This window comes from Danaus plexippus, chromosome 14, assembly GCF_018135715.1.
Source record: "Danaus plexippus chromosome 14, MEX_DaPlex, whole genome shotgun sequence".
In the NCBI taxonomy this organism is placed as follows: domain Eukaryota; kingdom Metazoa; phylum Arthropoda; class Insecta; order Lepidoptera; family Nymphalidae; genus Danaus; species Danaus plexippus.
This window is the reverse complement of record NC_083546.1, coordinates 8118133-8125835: the sequence shown is the minus strand read 5'-3', so window position 1 is coordinate 8125835 and position 7703 is coordinate 8118133. Positions and strand designations below refer to the sequence as shown.

Genomic DNA, 7703 nt, shown 5'->3' with positions numbered 1-7703 from the left:
ATTGGCTTCGGGAGATTCTGTAATATGAAGATTAGAAAAGATACATTACTTTAAAATTATATTCAAAACTTGCAGACTTGATGTAGTTTTATAATGATTCATATCTTAATATTCCAATTAAAGAGAAAAAAAATGATATGTATGGTTTATAATAGAAACTAAACTGTACAGATAACTTCATTTAATCATCACAATCATTTGTTTTTTCTTCTTCTTCGTAAAATGACTATAAAGTATTTTATACTAAACGTAATAATTCTACGACATGAATACAAAACATTTCCTCTAAGGTCTTTAGCAGTAATTTTCAGACCCTTAAAATGGTAGTAAACAAAATAAGCTGACGAAAAATATGTTTCTTATTGGAGACAAATCTATTGGAAAAATATAAGATATAAATCAAGGTCAAAGCCCCATCCTATCATTATCACCAATTCTGCCAAAACAATTACACGAATATACTGTAAATAGCAGAGCGTGATTTCGATCCACGGACCTCTGGGTTATGGGCCCAGCACGCTTCCACTGCGCCACTCTGCTTGCATTAAGGGCTGTAGAATATACTTATCAACATATAAGGATATTTTAATAAATTACCTACTAATCATTTGAGCCAACGGTTTACTGAATAACGTACACTAAGCGAAGAAGCAACATATAAAAAATCATTTGTGTGGTTTGATTACTAAATGTTCTAGTTCTATATATTTTTAGAATTAAACCATTTCTTGGAACTCATATTGCAATCCGATAAACTCGTAAAGTGAAATGGAGTTACAAAAACTTCACTCAAACATCATTGTGAATTACCTCCCTTTTATACAAAAAACGGAAACGAGGTGAAGTGCCCCAATAAAACGAATATATACTTAATTCGAAAGAAAACTCCTAACACAGATTTTCAATAAATTTCAATTGTTTGAGCTGTGTTCTAGATTAACCAAAGCTATATAGTTATAACTTCAAATTAACAATCACTCATTATTTTTAAACTAACCTCAATTATTGTTAATAATCGATAATTAACTTTAATAACAACGCGATAAAAGAGATAATATAATAAATTCAATAATACAAATTTAAATTCCGTCAAAGACCTTGTTGACACTTGGACTTGCTTATCGACAACTTTATTAGTTTAGTTATTTCATTGCTGCAAGTGTACAGGAAACGGACATAAATGTTGCCAATGTGGTTTTATTATCCATTGAAAGAGTTTATATTACATTTCAAAGATTTTGTTTTATTTTTCTTTAGCCCAAACCACTTCAGTGCCACTCGTATATGTACTTACACGATCTAAGCAAACGAGAGTGCTCGATGGAAGTCTCCAGGGCAGAGCACTTCGGTGCTTCATGTAATATATTCAACCAAAATATTTAACACTCCTCTACTCCGCCACAATCACATATCTCTGCATAGAATTTCCTCTACAATTACTACGAATTTTATCTTTTAGTTGTGGATTGTCCGCTTATAAATAAGACATTAAATTCAATATAATTTTAAAGAATGTGATATATTTTTGTGATATGTAGGATTTAAAAAACTACTTATTGAAGTGTCGTTATTTTCGTAGGTTTTGTTTGTGAGTAAAATATCATTACAATTCATAAAATATGACTATATTTATTATTCATCTCAAATATACGGCCTCTTCAACAAACACGTATCTTTTTAGCTTTGTACGGAGCATATAAAAATATCCCACCAGCCATTTCATAATGAAAAGTATTCTAATATCTTTAAAACAATATTTTGTGTAATCGGTAATTTCTTAAAACACTAACTTAAAAAGTAAAAACTACTTTTTTATCCCGTTATCGCAATTTTTCACTCAGAGTATTAACATCACTCAACATGGCTATCAAGCGAGGAAATGCGTCATTCTAGCCCCTACAATCTACATGTATAATATTACTAAGCAGTTTAAGTTCTAAGACAAAATATTAGATAAAATGAAAACACTGAATAATATAATTTATTCTCCAATATTGGAACGAGTTACTCGTATTAAGCTATTATTGTAACAAGTATCGGAACGTATGCAGGTACGTGAAAAAATGTCATGAATGCAGCACCTCAAATTTTAGGAATTGTCCCCGGTATTTTTCAAGGAACCTGAATTAAAGTGCTTCGTTTTATCATCTTTTCATATTCTTCAGTTTTCCTATTATGTATATGTATAGACAATTAAACAAACATACATTTATAATTCAATTGTCAAAAGTAATTAGTATTTTACCAGGTATTCCTATAAAACCTTAATAATAGGTGCGTGGTTATCCATCACCTTTCGCGCTAACTGTAAGTGATATTTTAGTGCCGTAAAAACAGAAACTTTTAAGATATCAAATCGTATTTTTCTGGTAAGTTCTATTATTAATGAGTATTTTATTATATTTAATGAGAATGAGTAAAGTTTAAGCTTTTAAAATAAATTATTGCCAATATACTCACTTCACTGAAAGCCTCTGAAATATAATTTCCGTCAGGAGTTAGGTGATTTAGGTTATTTCATTGTGATATAAAAACTCCTTGGAAGTTGTTAAAGATTTTAAAAAAGTCATTATTATAGTTAATAAAAGTTAGTATATTTTTCTTATTTGAATAAAACTAGTATTTACCGGATCACGGTTGCTGAAAAGTAACCGAAACGTCGGGAGTATGTAGTTTTTTTACAAAAATAAATAACGCGTAGTTCATCCGAAAAATACTAGTTTCATTTAAATGAATACTCGCGAAAATCTTCATCATCATCATCATCATCATCAGCCTATCGGAAGCCCACTGCTGAGCATAAGCCTCTTCTCGCATGGAGAAGGTTTGAGCATTAATCGCCACGCTTGCTCAAGACGGGTTGGCGATTTCAAACTTATAATTTGAAATTATAAGTCCAGGTTTCCTCACGATGTTTTCCTTCACCGTCCGTCAGTGGCGTCTAAATACTGTTAGAAAGTACGTATGACTATGAAAAATCACATTGGTACTTGCCAGGTTTCGAACCCGCGCCCTCACGCATGAGAGGCGGTCCTTTAACCTCCAGGCCACCACGACTTTAGGCGAAAATCTTAGATCTCATTATTTTTCTTATTCTTTTGAATTAATTGATAATATAAACTAATTAAAAGTTTTTAATGTATAAAATCATTATATCATTGTTATTTTAATGAAAGTATGCAGTACAATTTAATTATTTTGAAACCAATAAGTAATAATATTAACTGACGTAGTTACGAATATGTTATCATATATTTATTTTGATCAAAAGTGCCGGATGTAAAGTTCCGTCGTGATAAACATCAGGGAGATTACGTCCTTTACCTAAGTATAATACATTATATAATAGAAAAAATCTTGTATGAAATTATATATTTTTAGAAAAAATCATTTAACTTTTGTGTAGAAAAAAACTTGTAAAAATCAAACATTGTTCAGAGACACACAATTAGCAAAAACAACTTCATTGTTATAATATTTGACTCTACACATATAACACAAATACTTTCAGATTGATTAATGAATTAACTTATTTATAAAAAAAATATTTTAGAAAAGAAATATAGGAACGGGGAACTAAAAGTAAAAAATAATTTTGGACTTAAACACTATTTCTTAACCTAACTTACGAGGATGTCAAAATAAATTTTAAATACCTGCACAGACATAGACTACACACCTAATTTAGATAAACGAACACTATTTTTATGTAATGAGATCTAAGACCTTTGCAAGTATTAATTTAAATGAAACTAAAATTTTTCGGATAAACTACATACTGTCTGAACTGAACTGACAGACATTCATATCTCGTCTGCCCGTGATCACGGTTGCTGCTAAGTAACGGAAACGTCGGGAGTTTTTAAAAATAATATGTATGCGTAGTAATCCGAATAAAATTATTTTCATTTAATATTTTTATTTACTTCCCAATAATCCATTGTAGTACCTATCTAAATATAAACAATTTCTAATATCCAATCACCTTGGGAAGTCGGTGCCTTATACAGATAAAGTAACTAAACGTAAAAGTAACCTAATTCTAAATTAACCCACACTTATTCTCACATAACTCGGTAAAGTCAATAAATAACAAGTTATCAGTATGAAACTAACACAAAGCTTCGTTCAGTCTGAACACAAGTACAAATTATAGGAAAGCACTATCTTTTAAAAAAGAAAAGAAATCATTAAAATCGCTTATTAAACATAAAAAAATACAGACGAATTGATAACTTCCTCCTTTTTTGAAGTCGGTTAAAAACAATAGATATTGTCTGTAACTTTGCCCCCATATTAAACCGTCTTTAAGGTAAGCAATATAATCATTGTGACGTTTCATTAGATTCCTCGCAGATCCCTACATCAGATCCTGAGTCGGTGGCAAAGAAATGACCTTCAAAGACGATTTGAGATATGGTCTGCTATGGTTTCCAAACATTTCCTATCATCGACCTATTATTGACAGAGGCAAGATAATTTAATTAATTGAATAATTTTTCGAAATTTTTACAATTTAATGCTTACAATGTCCATGATACACCGATCTGATATGTATATATTTTAATATCTCTTGAAGGACATCTCGGATCTATAAACATAAAGGCGAGCATCTACTTCTCCTGATCACGCAATAACTTGAGAACCATTGTATGGATTCTTTTCATCTTTCTTTTAAATGCTTTCTAATATTTCTTACAAACAGAAAATAATCAAGACAATTGTTGAAAAACTTTAATAATTTAACAAACATAACGACTGAAAATAATTTAATAAAAAAAATGTATGTACCCTTTGCTAAGCACTTATCAAAAAAATGTCAGTTGTTTAGACGATCTGTCTAAGTTAATATCGTGACCAACCATTTCATAATTCTAACATTATGTTTGTTTGCGTTAATTCGGTGAAACGGTTAGATTTAAAACTTTCGTATAAAAATACTTGACTGGTATGAATATTAACCTTTCCTCAGTTCTCTAGTCGGGGCGATATCTTTCACATGACGGAACTACTTCTTCGAGGTCTGCTAATTCTAAATGAAACTACGATAATTTTACTGCCATTGATTTCGGTTATTCTTAATACTCGCTATGTCAAACAAAATTCGCAAAATCATGTGTAGAGACACGCCGATTTTAATAACACTTGTAGTGTCATACGACATAAGTATTGTGAGTTATTTATTCTTATAATATTTGCTTACAAACTTATTTAGGCCAGTCGTTTAATAGCGCTGAAATGCTTCGTTACAGTTTAGATTGCAGTTAAAACCTAACATAGTTACTGAGCTTTGAGATAGCGTACCCGCTAACAGTATTACTTAGCGAGTTATGTTCTAGTTGAGATTACATTAAATTATAAAGTATTCGTTATTATTTTAAATTACATATCATATATATACGATAATTTTTTATAAGGGTTAAATCTGTGAATAAAATTATTTAGACATATGTATGTATGATTTTAAAACGTGAAGCAAAGTTACACTCTTTTTTATTTTATGTCAAAGGGGGCAAACGAGCAGACGGCCTATCTAATGGAGGTAATACCGTCACCCATGGACATCCGCAAAAAAATTTGCGGAGGCTTTGCCACCCTTATTTGGGGAAGAGGGAGAGGAAAGGGTGGGAAAAAGGAAAGGGCAACCGGCTCTCTCATTCATCGGATGAAGCGCTGCCGTATAAAACTACTTCACGCCGATCTTCTGTGAGAGGGTGGTACTTCTTCGGTTGAGCCAGCCCATGTTCGGGCTGCAGTAATTTGATCACAGCTATGCTCTACCACCTTAAACGTTAAACGTAGTGTTTATATATTGCGTGACATTTTTTTCGCGTTGAGTCAAAGTTTATTAGCAACATAATTATTTCGATTTTAGAGATTCAGTATCGAAATATAATGCTGTATAATGAAAAGTAACTCGTATTTAGAAATGTAATAATATATAGATTAACTATGTTACACAATTTCTACAAGGACTTTGTGAGACGAAAGCTAAAACATTGTTTTCATTTTATAGAAATAAATCATATATTACTCAGTTTCTTCAATGTTAAATCTTGTCTTAGGCAGCTGATTCTTTAGTTAAATTTCTTAATTAAAAAAGTTTTTTGGGTGAAAATATGAAAACAGAAAGTCTTTGTTTATGAACTCATTAGGTCGACAGAGCTCTACCGAAATATTGTTTGTAGCAAGTTTTCAGTGATTTTTCAAATGAAACAAAATCATAATCATTTAATTCATATATTTTCAGTATAAACAAAATAATACATAATACCATTGTTATTTACAACATGTTTTGTTCTGGTAAATCTTGTTAATTCCATACACAACATATTTTTTATGTAATTCGGACATAGTAGATAGAGGTTCCTTTGGATTATCTTATAATTTGTTATCGTTACCATTATTCGGTATTAAGATTATTTTGTAAACATTTTTAAATAAATTACTATGTATCTGGGGAAGGGGTTTACGTTAATAATTATAGAAAATTGTTTTATGATACATTAATTAAAACACAAAATAAATGGAATAAAATAATCACCAATGTAAGTCGAATTCAAAATACATAGAATGCATAATCAATAGAAGTTTTATTATTCATAAAAGCAACATTAGGATTATGCTGGAAGCTGCACATTAAGATCCTAGTTGTATATATTTAATTAAGACTGGCCAGACTGAATTAAGCTAATATTTTCGGATTACTACACGCTATTTTTTTATTTCAAACTACATCCTACTAAAATAATAAAATACTAGTCTAAAATAATAAAGTATGAGATATCATTATGTGACTGACTAGATTGGTTTTAAATAAATTATGGTTCTTACCTTGTCCCTCCACGGAATCCTAAGTAGTGAAGCGACATTCGGCACAACCTGCCCATCTATAACACCAATATCCTACATTCAGCCGGACCTGTACGTTTAACGACAATCGAGCTATCTCGGTGTTAATTACTGCAGTACTTTTGTTATATATCGAGTTTCCTTAGAGCCGCCTTTGTTTAACATTAAATGAATCGAAAAGATTTATGGTTGAAACTCAAAGGTTAATAACTCAAGACGGTAGGGGTATTCGAATGACACATTCTAAACTGACTCTTTTGTTGCATAAAAAGACATAGTTGCGTTATGTGGTTTAAATTTTACAAAATTGGCATCGTTCCATTTGGGATCTGTCTAAAGTGTGAAATTAACGCGGTCTTAGTAGGCTTTTTTCTCCTTAATTGTGTTGTCGTCTGCTTATCCAACGACACCTTTGGTAGTGTGTAGCAAAATATAGAGTTGTGGAGCGATAAGACTCCTGAGGCACCCCTACGTTGACAGTTTTTGGCTCAGATGAACAGCTTACTTAGTATTTATATATATTACAGATTACTTATTCTCAATGTACCGTCCCTCAGAAAGTCAAAACTCCAAGCAAAAGAAATAAAAAATATGCGAATCTCTTCTAAAATCTTCAAGGCTATTCTCTAGGGCTGACGCCTTAAGTGTGTGTCAGTCCTAGAGAATAGCCTTGAAGATTTGACAGTAGATAGATTTGACAGTAGATTCTCACTCGACGAATTTTGACAACTTTTTTTTTTCCTGTTTTTGTGGTAACTAAGAAGACCATTGTCTCCTAGGATTACCATGAGACGTCCGTGCAATATGCACGAAGAAAGACCAACCCAAAGGTTAGTACAGGTAACCTTTGG

At 31.3% G+C, this 7703-nt stretch overlaps 1 non-coding gene across 1 annotated transcript; it reads right to left on the bottom strand.

Moving 5' to 3' along the window:
* Positions 1–468: 468 nt before the first annotated feature.
* On the bottom strand, positions 469–540 carry Trnam-cau (transfer RNA methionine (anticodon CAU)). Its single transcript has one exon. It is a non-coding gene; the product is annotated as a tRNA-Met (tRNA).
* Positions 541–7703: the final 7163 nt, after the last annotated feature.